This window comes from Pipistrellus hanaki (assembly GCF_964339955.1).
Source record: "Pipistrellus hanaki genome assembly, chromosome: 4".
Classification (NCBI taxonomy): Eukaryota; Metazoa; Chordata; class Mammalia; order Chiroptera; family Vespertilionidae; genus Pipistrellus; species Pipistrellus hanaki.
The window spans coordinates 45,140,902-45,157,917 of NC_140506.1; positions in this window are offsets into that span (position 1 = coordinate 45,140,902).

Consider the following 17,016-nt stretch of genomic DNA (forward strand, 5'->3'; position numbering starts at 1 on the left):
TACTGCGGAGGAAGCAGCAAAGCAAATCCAGTCCCACATGAAAACTGAAGGGCTGGGACTATAGCATGTGGCTGTGGTTTTTCTCTTTCAGGAAGTTTGATCCTTTTTTTTTTTCCCCCCTCAACATTTTGTAAACAGCTTTATCAAAATATAACTCGCATTCCATACGACTCGCTCATTTAAAGTGTGCAATTCAAAAATATTTGCTACGTTACATTGTGGGGTTTTTAATTGTGATAAATATATGTAACCCAACATTTTCCATTTTAACCACTTTAAATATAATTTTAAAATTCAGTGGCATTAATTGCATTCACAGTGGTATGCAAACATTGCTTCTATATCCAAACCTTTTTTTTATCACCCCAAACAGAAACTCTGTGCCCCATCTCTATATTCCTCTGTCAGACAATTCACATTTCTTTGGGCAATGTTTCTGCTGTATTTTTGTGATTCTTCAATTTGTGTTTTGTTTTGTTTTGGGTTTCTTTCAGCTTTTAATTTTTAAAATATTTTTAACGGGATTTCCCTCATTTGGATTGCAAGTGCAGCAGGTATGCGGTTGGCGTAGGGTAGCCGTAGAGCTGGTGGAATTCCTATTAATAAGATGGGAGACCAAGCAAATGAAAATCTTAGTAAGCAAAACAGACAAAATTTCACTGGGGAACTTCAGCTTTGAGTTGGTTTTCAATCTTTTGAGGTGTTTTGGGCTTAATCGATATTTTTCCATGTCTCCCTCCCAAATCTGATCAGAGAAGTTCAAATATGTAATGGAGGTATCACTGTAAAACAAGTGCTATTCAAGGACATGGCTTCCAGCCCTTGCTGGTTTGGCTCAGTGGATAGAGTGTTTGACTGTGGACTGGAAGGTCCTAGGTTCAATTCAGGTCAAAGGCACGTGCTCGGGTTGTGGGCTTGGTCCCCAGGAGGGGATGTGTGGGAAGTAGCTGATGAATGATTTCTATCTCTCACTTCCTCTCTGAAATTAATAAAAATGTATTAAAAAACAAAAAGCAGCATCCAAACAATTTCACTTCCTCTCCTTCCCCCAGACTAAGATCCTCCCCGAGTTTAGCCTTAAGGCCTCTGGGTGGATCTGTTTAAGGGTAGATCTCAATCAGGTAAGTCAATGGTGCTGACCTTTTCAAAGCAGTTGATTGCCAGAGTGGATCTCATCTAAGTAGCCGGAGCTGGGTAGGAATGGGGAAGGCACCAAGGGCATTCCAATGTTTCCTGTAGCCTTTTTTATTTTTTTAATCCCCTTTTGTTTCCTCATTGACCCCTTCTAGCCTGTCCTGTAGCCTTTTAATTGTTAATGGCACAAATCCAGTCTCCCCACTGCTTCTCTAATAGGATACAAGCAGAAGGGCCACTCTGTCCATAGGTAGCATTTAAAGAATGGACACAGTGACTAAGGCTCAGAACTCTTTCATTATCGTCCATCTTTTCTAGTCTTTAGTCTGACTAGTGAAATAAAGTGCAAGATTAACAAGGAATGTAGTCAGAGTAATCCAGATGTTCACTCAATGCTTCAGTATCAATCGATTAATAAACACACTTGACGTCAGTAATTAGATGGTTTCAGGAAAAGAAGTAAATGGAGAAAAAAAGCTGTTTCCTTTCATCTATGACAATGAGATGTGCCATGGTCCTTGGTGAATCACAGATGCTTCAGTTCAGCTCTCAGCCGGGACCCTGTGGAGGACTCAGCAGCTGCTCTCACAGTTTTGTGCCGAAGTCCCTAAAAATGACTCAGCTCAAGGAAATTGTTAGTACTTTGATAATATGCAATAGTCCTGTGAAATAATATGAGTAATCACTTTCCTAATAAATAAAAGGAGGCAGATTTAAGCAGGGTAAACTATACTTTTTTTCCTTTTAACACTCCTTTTAGAATTTATGAGCAAAATCAGAAATTCAAATTTTTTAAACTTTAGGAACGTACTGATGGCATTTGTTTTGTAACATAATGAAGGAAAGAAACAAGGCAAACCATTTCAACATTACTTATTTTATATTCTGAGTGTGATTACATTTATTTTCAAAGATACAAAGTATGTGGGAAAGTGATGTTGAAAAAAAGTTCTGGCGAGAATTTGGAGCAAGAAAATCAAGAAAAATCATGATAAATAATAACACTTGCTTTTACAGTTTACACAGTGCATTGATTAAAAGATAATTTTTAAAGCTGATTCATGAAGTGTATGAAACTGCCTGTCATCCTACCCCACTGTGTATATGTTATATATATATATATATATATATATATATGTGTGTGTGTGTGTGTGTGTGTGTGTGTGTGTGTATATGTTATATATATATATTAGTCTTCAAATATATATATATATTTGTGTATATGTTATATATATATATATTAGTCTTCATATATATATATATATATATATATATATATATATATATATTTGAAGACTAAAATTAGAAATGTGCTCCAGAACCGATAGGGATGTTACTGTATTATATAGTAATTGGTGGTTTCCTCTTTTTAAATATCATCTTTATCCTCAAGGCTCATCCATGTGGTCACATATTGCATAATTTTCTTCTTTTTATAAGCTGACTAGCATCCCCTTGCATGTATATGCCACATTTTCTTTGGCTGTTCATCTGCTGATGGGCATTTGGGTTGCTTAAATAGTTGCAATGAACTTGGGCATGCTGATGTCTCTTCTAGCTCATGATTATAATTCTTTTGGATAAATACCAAGAAGTGATATTGCTGAATCATATGGTAGTTCTATTTTTAATATTTGAAGAACCTCCCTGATGTTTTCCATAGCAGCTGCACTATTTTGCATTTGGACCAATTGTGTACAAGGGTTTTCATTTCTCTACGTCATCACCAACACTTGCTATCTTTTGATTTTTTTTTTTTTTATCATAGCCATCCTGACAGGTGTGAGGTGATATCTTGTGGTTTCCATTTGCATTTCCCTGATGACTAGTGACATTGAGCAATTTTAAATACCTGTTGGCCATTTGTATGTCTTCTTTGGAGAAATGTCTGTTTAAGTCCTTGGCCCATTTTTTAATTGGGTTATTAGGGGGTTTTGCTATAGAGAAATAGGACTTCCTTATATTTTTGAGATTGACTTCTCATTAGATATGTGGTTTGAAATATTTTCTCCCATTCCACATCATAGGTCACATTTTCACTCTATAGGTGAAATAAACCAGTGACAAAAGACAAATACTACATGGTTCCATGATCTGTGAGATATCTAAAATAGTCAAAATCCCTAGAATCAGAAAGTAGAATGGTGGGACTGAGGGAAGGGAGAAATGGGTAGTTACTAATCAATGGGCATAAGCAAGATGAATAAGCTCTAGAGATCTGCTATATAACCTTGTAGCTGTAGGCAACAATACTCTATTGTACACTTAAGGTTTTGTTCTTACTACAATAAAATATAAAAATTTCATTTGCCAGCAGGGCTGCTTGGCCACTGTTCTTCACTACAAATGCTGGCATTGCATGGAGAAAGAGCTCTCTCCCGAAGATTGTGAAAAACTTTATTTTCCAGGTAAGGGTGAGAAAGATGGTGGATGTAACACTTTGGTTGCAAAATATTCATGTATATCTTATGACTAACAGGTTATGGAAAAATAATGAAATATATAAAGTAAATATCACCTCTTATTATTTATTTACTGTCTGTTTGACCTTCCCCATTGCCCAGAAATCCTTTAAAAATCACCTTAATTTGAGTGTCATATAGATGACTGCTAAAATGAAAAGCTTTTTATAGGTCTTCAGTGGTTTGAAGACTCCATGGATAACTGGGAACCAGAATGAATTACATATATAATTCAACAAATTACAGCTTTGAAAATGAAGTCTGTTTGGTAACATAAAGATATGGCATCTAATACATTCAATAATTGCTATCAATTTGGATTTTTAAAGCCAAAACATCTGAAAATAAATCTATAAAAGATCAATAAAAATCATGCTCTAATTTAGCTAGTAGGATAAAGATTTTTTTTTTTTTATCAATTCAACAAATATTTGGGGGGCATGAGTTTTGTTCCAGGCATTGTGCTAGGTTCTTAGGATGCCAAAACCAATATAACATAGTTCCCACTCTTCATAAGGTTACAGTCTAGTGCAGGTTTCTCAACTGGGTTCTGCGGATGTCTTTAGGGGTTCTGTAAGAGGTTACTAGAAGTTCCAGAAAAGATTGGAAAACATTTTTAAATTGTTTGAACTTAATTCCCCATGCAATTCCAGCTCTTGCAAGTGAAGAGTAATGATCAAGCAGCCCTGTTAGCACATTACATTTTGTCCTTTGCCAGAAAGAAACTCTACACAGTTCAGACTTTATCTTGGAGCATGGCAAGAAGCCATGACTTTTGACTCATAATCCTTTGGGTTGTCTTGAGAAATAAGAATGTGGCTGGATATGGGAAAGTCTTGACTTATATATAACTAGTGGCTCAGTGAACAAATCTGTGCATATTGAAAGGAAATTAATTAGAAGAAATACTTTATTGCTTAGACACTAAGAAGTAATGGAATAGATATTTATTGCTTACCTTCAGAGTAAACTTAATTTTATTCTTGGCTCACGATGATTATAAATTATGTGCTATCTACAATTGAGCGATACAATTCATGTTGTTATTTAAAATGTATTTAATGTAGAATAATGAATTAACCATGAAATGACAAATACACACTTCTCTGACACTGAGATTAGAATAGGCCCTAGAGGAGAGGTGCTGTTAGAGTATTCAGTCCCACTAAATTATCCATGGAGAGTAAGGTCCTTTGCCCTCAGAGAACAGGTTGAGTTTGAAGATGGGCAGCAGGAAATGAGAATCTCTTCCCTCCTCATCTCAACTCTGTCCCCATGCTGGCATTTCATTTGCATACCAGGTGCTTGGGGATATTCAAGAATGGAGCAAGTCCTATTTCTGAGTGCTGATCCTGGTCAGAACTTTAGTAAAGAATCAAAGAGGTCAAGTATGTTCTTCTCACCTCACAGAAGTAGTTTGTTTTTCTTGTTTTTCTTTCTATATAATTATTATTAATTCTCACCCAGGGAATTGTTTTTTATTAATTTTATAGAGAGGAAGAAGGAGAGAGAGAGAAACATCAATGTGAGACAGAAACTTCAATTGGTTGCTTCCTGAACACACCTGAGCCAGTTTGAACCCACAGCCAAGGTATGTACCTTGGCTGGAATCAAACAAACAACCTTTTGGTGTAGAGCACATGTGTCAAACACAAGGCCCGCGGGCCAAATCCAGCCCGCCAGGCCTTGCAATGTGGCCCGCACCGCGCTGTCATCACTGCACTCCGCTGTCAGTTTATGACATTGTCAGTTTATGACTGTTCAGTAAACCATTCAGCCCACGATTTAGGCTGGATTTTAGATTTTGGCCCCTTCTCTGATTGAGTTCGACACCCCTAGTGTAGAGGCTGCTGCTCCAACTAACCAAGCCACCTGTCCAGGGCTTCACAGAAGTAGTTCTTTTTGTTGTTGTTATCAGACTCTATTTACAATACAAAAAAAATGAAAAAAAAATACCAATAAAAGAAGGAGCATATGGTATGTTATTGTGGTTTTGCTTAGTTTTTTTGTTTTTGTTTTCTAATTTTTTTATTGGTTAAAGTATTACACATGCATCTTTATTCTCCCATTACCCCCTAAACCTCCCCCATTCATGCCCTTACCTTCATCTTATCTGTGTCCATTGGTTAGGCTTATATGCATGTATACAATTCCTTTGGTTGGTCTCTTCCCCTTACCCCCACCCTCCCCTACCTTCCCTAAGGTTTGACAATCTGATCGATGTTTCTGGCTCTGGGTCTGCTTTTGTTCATCAGTTTATGTTGTTCATTATATTCCATAAATGAGTGAGATCATGTGATATTTATCTTTCTCTGTCTGGCTTATTTCACTTAGCATAATGCTTTCCAGCTCCATCCATGTTGTTGCAAATGGTAAGAACTCCTTCTTCTTTACCATAGAAGTAGTCCTTATACACTTATCTTCTGCTCTGTAGCTGAAAACACCAGATTATTTTTTCCTCATGCAATTGCCACCTGTGTCCTCTCCACTGAGAAATATGGCTTATGGATTCAATACTGGACTTTTAGAAATTCATTTTTAAAATACCAATTCTGTTCTTGCCTTAAAAGAAGTGAAAGGCAGTTGATATTTTCTGCCTTCTAGGATTTTACCAACAAAGTAAAAATATTTTCAGTATAGATGAAGTAGAAAGTCAATAAACTATAAGTATTCTCATTGCTATTTGTGTTTGTGGCAAAGGTAGGGGAAATATTTTTCTGTATGTGTGTGAATTATTTTTTTCATATTATTAAAGCAATATATTCCAAGTTTCAAAGATTTGACAAGTTCTGTACAATCTCTTTTTATCAGTTGATGGATACTTTCCAACTTCATGGTCTTTTGCCAGGTAAGACTGGGTGTCATTCACTGGTTTGAGGTCGACTCCATTTCAGGGCATGTTGTGTGGTACAGTAACATTGGGAGGATAAAACATGCAATCAGGTCTTGTTCACTGAGTGTTAAATCCACAGTGCTTTCGATGATAGATGGGACATTCTGTTTTCTTACAATAAGGGGAGTAATGGCCAAGTTAACTACTAGAAGATGGTGATGGTTTTGGTGTTGTAACTGCTGGGTTTGGAGGCAGTATTGGAAGTCTTCTACTCATATGAATGAAGGGACAATCTGGCTTAATATATTTTGCATCATATTTACCAGGTGCACCAGTTAATAATGCAGATTTTGTGACCAAAGAAAACATGATAATTTCAAGAGAAACATCAAAAGTGCTTTATTCAAAGTAATGTCCATCGCTAGCTACACATTTTCCCCATCTTTCAGGTAATTTGTGGATACCATCCTAATAGAACTTTTCTTGATTTGAAGCAGACCTTTAAGAGACCCAATTTTCCACTTCTTCGTACATTTTGAAGTGCTTCTCTGAAAGTGTGTGTGCCATCGACCAGAAAAAGTGGTAATCTGAAGGAGCAAGGTCTGGTGAATATGGTGGGTGGGGTTAATACTCCCAGGTAAGATCTTTTAATGTGTCTTTAACTGGTTTTGAAGTGTGTGATGATGCGTTATCATGAAGCACAATTACTTTGCTGTGTCTTCTGGAACATTCTGGTCGTTTTATGATCAAAGCATGGTTCAAATTGATTATTTGTTGTTGGTAGCAATCAGTATTGATGGTTTCACCAGGTTTTAGAAGCTCATAATATACCACATCTTCCTGATCCCACCAAATGTAGATCATTGTCTCTTTTCTGAAGTGATTTGGCTTTATAGTCGATGTTGATGGTTGACCTGGATCAACCCATGATTTTGTGCATTTGGGATTCTCAAAATAAATCCACTTTTCATCCTCAGTCATAATTCAGTGCAAAAAAGACTTTCTTTCATGCCTTTGAAACAACATTTTACTGATGACTTTGGTTTTCCATTTGTCTTTCCTTCAGTTGATGTGGCACCCATTTTCTTTCCTTTAAAATCTTTCCCTTTGCTTGCAAACGATAGGAAATTGCTGAGCAACATTTAATCCTTCTACAAGATGGTTTTTAGTTTAACACGCATCTTCACCCAATAATGCTTGTAAATTTTGGTCTTCAAACTTTTTCAGTTGACCTGGACATTCTTTGTCTTTCACATTAGGTAAGCTGCAGTCCATGGGTCCATTTTGTGGAGTCCACATGGCTGTGGGCCATGTGTGCAAATACAGGGGACCCCAGAGAACACACCTCTTGCAAAAAGAGTCCTGAGAGAAGCAAAAGAGCCAGGAGCCAAGAGAGCAAAGGCATTAAATATCTCAAATTTTGCACCTTTGCCGTGGCCACGTCTGCTCTGGCCAATGACCTGTTACCAGGTGTGACTGACAAAAAAGTACCTTCCCTTTTCACCCAGACTTTACTCGACTTGGGGCTATTCTCCACCCTGTTCAGCCCCTTCTCCCAGCAATCCTCAGGGAATAGACTGACAGTCCCCTGGGGAGTGTTAAATTGAAGCTTCCTGTCAAAGCTGCACAAATGACATACTTGTAATATTTGGCCTTCACTTTGCTCCTTTCCTGTTACTAATAACTATCATTAATTACAATGGTATGAAATATATAAAATTTAAAATTATTTATGCGTATGTAAATATGTAACATACATTTATATATTATATTGATAATATAGATATATATTTATACAGAATCACCTTTACAACAAATATAAACATACATGCATATAACAAGTTGTTAATAGTTCAGAATTTCAGAATTTGTCCTTTGGATTTTCTATATTTTAAACTTTTCTATAAAAAAAAAGTGTTATCTTCAAAATCAGAAAAAAATATATAGTTTGTTGAAAATTATGTAAGCCTTGAATTTAGCACAGGTGGTGTGTATAATTTTTTTGCTCAGTCAACTTCTAGTGAAAAAAAAATCATCGCTAGTGAGATTTTTCTAAGGCAATTTTTTAGAGCAGTTTTAGGCTCATAGTAAAATCAGAGGAAGGTACAGAGATTTCTCATATACCCCTGCCCTTACACATACATGGACTCCTCTATTATCAACATTATTCACCAGAGTGTTATACTTGCTATGATTCATGAACCTACATCAATACATCATAAGCACCCAATGTCCTTTGAGGTTCACTCTTAGGCTTTTGATTCTATGGGTTTGAATAAATATACAGTGACATAATCCATCATTATAAAATCATACAGTGTATTTTTACTGCCCTAACCATCCTCTCTGCTCTATCTATTTATCTCTCCTCCACTTACCCTCACCCCTGTTTTCCTTAAGGTAGTCAGTGCTTTCAAATATCTTCCAAAACTAATCGCTAACTATTTCTTTTGTTCCATCAAAACTGACCTTTTAGATTTTTAGTACTAAAAAGCACAGGGGAAATCTAGTCCTCTCCTGCCCCTGTCTGGACTCCCAGGCCCAGCAGGCCTCATTTGATTGCACACAACCCAAACGTTCTCCATATGCACTGTCCACCCTCTCAGCGCCCTCCGCTCAGCAAGTGCAGGGCTTTCAGCCTCTCTTTTTTCTCCCCATGGTAGGTTGAAGTACCTGTAGCATACTTCAGCATTTTTTAATCTTATTTTATTTATTTATTTTTTTAATCTTATTTTAGATGGTTAGGAATTTGATGTTTGATCTCTGGTTTTTCCTAATTTATATTTTCAAATAAGATTATTTGCTTCATTTACATTTGTATAAAATAGATATTCTCTTAGTTATAGTTGTTAAAAATATTTCAGTCTACTTTTACACAAACCAAGGTCCATTAGAGGTGTCCTGCTCAGTTCTAAAATTAGGCCAGCAGCTCCACAAGATCTTTTCTATCTCAGGAGGCCGTCCATGCCCAGTGCCATCTGTTTTCTTCTGCTCCTCCTCTCTCCCCCTAGAATATCTTCTCAGCAATATTTTCCTGCTTCTATATTCTCCTACTGTGGCAATATCAAAAACAACATCAGACCCCAAGAGATAGTATATTAGGATAATTAATCCTACCTAGTATAATAAACACTGATTTCCAGTGGCTTCTCATAATTCAAGTTTATTTCTGGTTAGACAAAGTCCAATAAACCTTTCCTGCAAGCAATGACTTAAGAATCTTGGTTCCACCGAAACTGGTTTGGCTTAGTGATAGAGCATTGGTCTGCGGACTGGAGGGTCCCAGGTTTGATTCCGGTCAGGGGCATGTACGTTGGTTGCGGGCACATCCCCAGTAGAGGGTGTGCAAGAGGCAGCTGGTGGATGTTTCTCTCTCATTGACGTTTCTAGCTCTCCATCTCTCTCCCTTCCTCTCTGTAAAAAATCAATAAAAATATATTTTTTTAAAAAATATATTAAAAAAAAAAGAATCTTGGTTTCTCCTATCCTGTGGTAGCATCATCTCTTAGACCCTCAGAATCCTTTCTTTTTAGCGGGGTGGCCTGAGGGAGAGAGAAAGAGTGCAAGTTTTCAAGAAATATGTTGTGATCAGAACTAGAAGCTCATTGGCCAGAACCCAGTCACATGGCCATGTCTAGATGTTAGGAAATGTGTTGGGATGTGTGCCATGAGCTGATATAGGTGAACACCAACAGCCTCTACCACGTGGAGGGCTTCTCAATTCTTTCCACAGTCACATCATCTCAGATGGCCAGCCCTTTTCTGGGACATATTTTTATGGACACACCCCTCTCACCGTCCCAGCCACGCTGTTGCCTTCTCTGTCTTACCATCATATTTTAACTCACCAGAGTTATTCTTCCCATTGTCCCAGTAAATTTATACATACTATCATCATTCTATCTCAAGTTCCATGAGTGAAATGCTCCCAAAACTAATACCTTGCCTCACATTATAGTCATCCCTTTAATGTTTGTAAGTAATGAAAAACAAGGGAGAAGGAAACCAATAGAATCATCGCCAGCTATCACAAGAAACCACTAATACTAACTATAAAAAACAATAAAAATGACTGCTGGTACAATGAAAATTCTAGAGAAGACAGAAGCTGAAATAAAAACTTATAGTTTTTGTGTTTGTTTTTATATATAAATTTTATTGATTTTTTTACAGAGAGGAAGGGAGAGAGATAGACAGTTAGAAACATTGGTGAGAGAGAATCATCAGTCAGCTGCCTCCTGCACACCCCTGACTGGGATGTGCCTGCAACCAAGGTACATGCCCTTGACCGGAATGAAACCTGGGACCCTTCAGTCCGCAGGCCGATGCTCTATCCACTGAGTCAAACTGGTTTTGGCAAGTTTTTGGTGTGTTTTTTTTTTAATAAAACACTAACAATATATCTTGATAATATGTCTAGAATGCTTCAAAATTCCCTGAAATAAAACAACAAATCCTCTGACACCTGAGCAGATAGCCTAGGGCTAAATGCTCGAGTTATGACACATGACTGCTCCGAAGAACCAGATGCCTGAGAAAACACCTTGTAACTTTCAGACTTGACATCATTCATGACCCAAAGATGAGCTAAAATATTCTAGAAAGCAATATCTTATATTAGATATCCCTACTAAGCCAGACATTTTTCTTCCCCAGAAACAAGTTAAAAAACAAACAAACAGAAAACACCCATGACAAAAAGACCTCATTCAAACACTGCTAGATAAATAGAGGAAAATATTAATGAATTTCAGTGATATACAGTAAAATAAAAATGTTTCTATTTGATTTAATTATAAGAAACACTTTCTTTATAGGACATGCTATAGTTATTCAAACTTATTTTAGGTTTATCTTATTATTTTTTATATTTCTTCCATGACTAATGAGTATATAACAGTCCTTTTTATTTAAATTGACCTGTTGTTACTATTGAAACTTTTTAAATCAAAATGATTTTAAAGTTTTACATGAGGTCAGACTTTTCTTAGCTGGATAGAGTAATAGTTGGCATTTTAATTCAAAGTGAAGAAATAACTTAGGTTAAAAAAAAATATTTTCCGTGGCTCCTTCAAAAGGGTAAAGAAGAAATTTTGTATGAGTAATAAGATAAATTTTTATATAAATAACCAATAACATGAGTTAAACTAATGTTTATAAATTCTTTTTCTTTGGAAAGCTACTCAATATAGGGAAAAATTATTTAAAGTGCAAGAGAATAGTTGCTTTGCTGTTGAGACCTTTTTGTAATATGCAACAAAGTTCAAATCATTTTTACATGTTAATAATGTAAACTGCAAAATCATGGACAGTGTGATACTTGGATTCTTTTGGTTGCAGAAAAGAGCCACCTGTAACCAGCTTCAGGGAAAAGGGGAAATTGACTATTATAAAATTATAGTTCATGTTATGGAGATCTCTCTCTCCCTCCCTCCCTTTCCCTCTCTCCTTCTCTTCCTCTACCTCTGCCTCTCTCTCCTAGACTAGATTTCTGTGCTTCTCAGATTGAAATGGAAGAAAATATGTCTGGCAACATATACTGGCCTGTCCTCCATTTAAGAGACTACCCCAATAGAGACCCAATTTTTAATTTCTACTAATGGATCTCAGCTTGTTCCAGTTTGAATCAGGTTTTGAACCTCCAGTGCAATAAACTTTGGCAGGAGCTGGGTCATTTCATTCAAATGGAGATTAAAATCCCACTGCTGATATAGCTCAAGGAAAACAGAATATATAGTAGTACAATAGCAAAAACAAGGTTAGCATTAAAACATGGAAAAGTAGCCTGGCTGGTACGGCTCAGTGATTAGGAGGTCATGGTTCGATTTCTGATCAGGGCACATGCCTGGTTGTGGGTTTGATCCCCATTATGGGGCATGCAGGAGGCAGTCAATCAATGCCTCTCTCTCATCATTGATGTTTCTCTCTCTCTCTCTCTCTCTCTCTCTCTCTCTCTCTCTCTCTCTCTCTCTCTCTCTCTTCCTCCCTCCCTTTCTGAAATTAAAAAAAAAAATACATATTAAAAAAAAACAAGGAAAAGTAAGCTTGCACAATGATTAACCAGCTACCTTAACTGGAATTTTTTATTAATTTGACTGATTCTCTGCTTTAGTAGCATTTACACGCAATCTCAGTGATCCAAATGATAAGCTTAAAGATCCAAATGATAAGCTCTGAATTGCTTAGCTTCACAGAGCTCAACCACAAAGATCACAATGTGCATATCATCCTCTGGAGTTCTAGTACACAGTGATCCTTTTCATATGAGAGAACATTTAGAGCCTGTCATGGTTCAGTGTGTGTGTGTGTGTGTGTGTGTGTGTGTGTGTGTGATGTAACCTACTTCTCCAACTGCATGGCAAACTTGTGGAGGCCATGTATGAGATAGCTCTACTAGTTACCTATGGCTGTATACAAATTAAACAAACGATTGGCATCTTAAAACAACACACCATTTCTGAGAGTCAGGGATGCGGGAGCAGCTTCCCTGGGGGCTTCTGGCCCAGGGGATTTCCTGAGGTCACTGCCAAGGTGTCCGTCAAGGCTGTAGCCTTATGAGAAGTCATCTGCTGGCTGACCAGACTTAGAGAATCCAGTTCCAGGATGGCTTGCTCAGGTGGCTCTTGGCAGAAGGCCTCAGTTCATCACAATAGAGGCTTCCCAGGCTGTCTGGGTGTGCTCATTGTATGTCAGCTGTTTTCCCCAGAGCAAGTGATGAAAGAGAGAACCTCTGTGCTTTTTTTTTTACTTCGTTTCCAAAGTCACACACAACTACTTCATTCCATGGGTTGGAAACAAGTCACTAAGTCTAGCCCACACTCAAGGGAAGGGAAAGTGGATCCCTCCTCAGGAATACTAAAGAATTGATTGATTATTTTTAAAATTACCATTAATGTGTTAATGGCATCTTCAGGGTTTATCTCTGAACCACCGTTTTTTTAAATATATATTTTTATTGCTTTCAGAGATGAAGGGAGAGGAAGAGAGAGATAGAAACATCAGTGATGACAGAGAATCATTGATCGGCTGCCTCCTGCATGCCTTCCACTGTAGAAGGAGCCTGTAACCCGGGCATGTGCCCTTGTCCGGAACCGAACCCGGGACCCTTCAGTCCACAAACTGACGCTCTGTCCACTGAGCCAAACCAGCAGGCGACTGAACCACGACTTTTTATTTGTTTGACTGGTTGCATTGTACAATTCACCTAAGTGAGGATTAGGAGCATGATATTGTGATTTATCATAAGAAATGTACATTGAGGCTTCATCCCATTTCTGGCGCAACTCCCAAAAGTCTGGGGGTTTTCTAAGTGATGAGAGCAACAGGTGCCTTGTTATATTAATGAGTGACTTTTTGACTCCACTTAAGGATGGGGGCTGATTGCCAGGAGAACTAACCATGTGATTGGAGGGTTGGAACTTTCAGTGTCCTCCCCCACCCCGTCTCCAGGGAGGGAGAGGGCCTAGGGTTGAATCAATTGCCAGTGGCCAATGATTTAATCAACTATGTCTGTGTAATGAAGCCTGTGTAAAAACCCTAAAGGAAGGGGTTCAGAGAGCTTCCAGTTGGTGAACAATGGGAGATTTTAGGAAACTAGCTCTCCTGGGAGGGGCATGAAAATTGGGCTCCCCTTCCCCATACCTTGCCCTGTTCCATTTGTTGCAGCTGTACCATTTGACTGTTTCTGAGCTACGTGCTTATAGAGAAAACCTGCGATCCGGTAAGTGAAAGGCTTTGCTGCTTTCTCTGAGCTGTTCTAGCAAATTTATTGAACCCAAGGAATGAAGGGCTCATGGGGACCTCTGGTTTATAGCTGGTCAGTCAGAAGTGCCAGACTTTTGACTGGCAACTGAAGTCCAAGGAGGGGGTCATTGGAACCTCCAGTTTGTAGCTGGTTGATGAGAAACACAGGTAACAACCTAAAATTGCTTCTGGCGTCTGAAAGGGGTGGAGTAGGGGACAGTCTTTGGGGACTGAACCCTTAACCTTTGGAATTTGACGCTATTTTATGGTGTCAGAATTAAGTTGAATAGTAGGACACTTGGTTGATGTACACACAGAATTTGTAGCGGTGTGGGGAACCCCTTTTTCCAGATATTTGCTTTTTGTTTTCAACTTTCTAGAAAAGTGTTTAATGTTGCTTATCACTTTTGGTGCATTTATTGCTCTGATTATTTTTTTATTTAAATTCTTTATTGTTTAAAGTATTACACATGTCTCCTTTTTCCGCCATTTATCTCTCCCCGGCTGCTCCCACCCCCCAGCACATGTCTTCACCCCCCTACTGTCTGCTTGGTTATGTTTATATGCTTGCATACAAGTACTTTGGTTGATCTGTAACTCCCTCCCCCCCTCCCCATCTTACCCCCCTTCTGCTTCCCACCCTCCCCTGCTTTTCCTCTGAGGTTTGACAGTCTGTTTGATGCTTCTCTGTCTCTGGATCTATTTTTGTTCATCAATTTATGTTGTTTATTATATTGCACAAATGAGTGAGATTGTGTGATATTTATCTTTCTCTGACTGGCTTATTTTGCTTAGCATAATGCTCTCCAGGACCATCCATGCTGTCGTGAAATGGAAATATGTTCTCCAATGCAATGGGCTCTCTTGTTGTTTTGTTGATGGTTTCTTTTGCTATACAGAAGCTTTTTATTTTGCTGTAGTCCCATTTGTTTCTTTTCTCCTTAGTTTCCATTGCCCTAGGAGCTGTACTGGTAAAGATAATGCTTCAGCATTTGTCTGAGATTTTGCTGCCTATGGATTCTTCTAAGATTTTTATGGTTTTCCATCCTACATTTAATCCTTTATCCATTTTGAATTTATTTTTGTGCATGGTGTAAGTTGGTGGTCTAGTTTCATTTTTTTGCATGTATCTGTTCAATATTCCCAGCACCATTTATTGAAGAGATTGTCTTGACTCCATTGTATGCTCTTGCCTCCTTTGTAAAAAATTAATTGGGCATAATGGCTTGGGTCAATTTCTGGGTTCTCTGTCCTATTCCTTTGGTCTATATATCTGTTCATGTGCCATTACCAGGCAGTTTTGAGAATAATGGCTTTGTAATATAGCTTGGTGTCTGGTATTGTGACCCCTCCAACTTTGTTATTCTTTCTCAGGATTGCTGTGGCAACTTGGGGTCTTTTTTTTATTCCATATGAATTTTTGGAAAGTTTGTTCTAGGTCTGTGAAATATGCCTTTGGTATTTTAATGGAGATTGCATTGTATCTATAGATTTCTTTGGGTAGGTAGTATCGACATTTTAATAATAGTGATTCTATCAATTCCTGAACACGGTATATTCTTCCATTTGTTTATGTCTTCCTCTATCTCTTTTTTTCAATGTTTTATAGTTTTTTGAGTACAGGTCTTTTACCTTCTTAATTAATTTTATTTCTAGTTATCTTAATTTTTTTGTTGCAATGATAAATAGAATTTTTTTTTTAGTGTCTCTTTATGTGAGTTAATTATTGGTGTATAAAAAAAGCCATAAATTTCTGGGTGTTAATTTTGTATCCTGCTACATTGCCAAATTCATTTATAAGTCTAATAGTTTTTTTATGAAGTCTTTAGAGTTTTCTATGTACAATATCAAGTTTACTTTGATTAATTAATCATACATTTATCCTTTCCTTTCATAACCATTATTTGAACCCAGACCTTAATCCAAAACAATTAAATCAGAATCTCTTGTAGAATAGGGTTTGATATTGGTGGTTTGTATAATTTCTCAAGTGATTCTAGTATAGAGCTATTGACAGGAACCACTGAACTAGATAATTTTGAATGCCTTTTTCAGCTCTAACTTTCTATGATTTATTCTCTTTCATAATAGTTTTCTGACATCCTAGCAGTTTCCTCATGGGAGACCTACTAAAGAATGGATTTATCTCATACCCAAGGAGGTCCAAAAGATGGTTCAGGAAAAGTTAATAGGTATTCCTCAATCTCCTGGCACATGCTGTCTCTCCATATATTTGGGTATATGAAAATTATATTCCTAGATGCTAAGTCTTTTCTCTGATTGACAGAGAATGCCCTGGATAACACCTGCATCTGCTTCTGTTGTTAGTTGTGACTAAGATTATAACTAACTGAGGCGTAGAATTTCTCTCAGCTGTGGCAGGAATAGAACTCCAAGAGACCAGAGAGGATTCTTCAGAGATTCATCGTAAGAGAGGACCTGGTATGCCTTAGATGCATTTCTTGGAGTTTGTTCGCTGAGCTTATAACTAGATGTTGCCTGTTTCATATATAAAACTGCACCTCCCGGTAAAGACCGAGGCCTCAGCTTCCTTTTTCTGTATTTTTATATGCAGAGCTTCTACAAAGTCATTTCTCTTTGGCTGGCTACGGATTTCTCTCTCCTCTGGGTGGAGCTCAGCTCACTCAGAAAACAGGGTAATTTTGAAAACACCACACCTATAATTGAAAAGAATCTCTTTCGGCCTTTTATAATGTATCTTTTTCTGTTGCCTCTTACACCATCCAAAAATCAAACCAGCTGAATCCAGAACCCAGGTGGCAGCTGTTCAGGCCTGGCACCAAACAACCCTGGGGACCTAGGGCGTGACTGTTCAGTGAGATC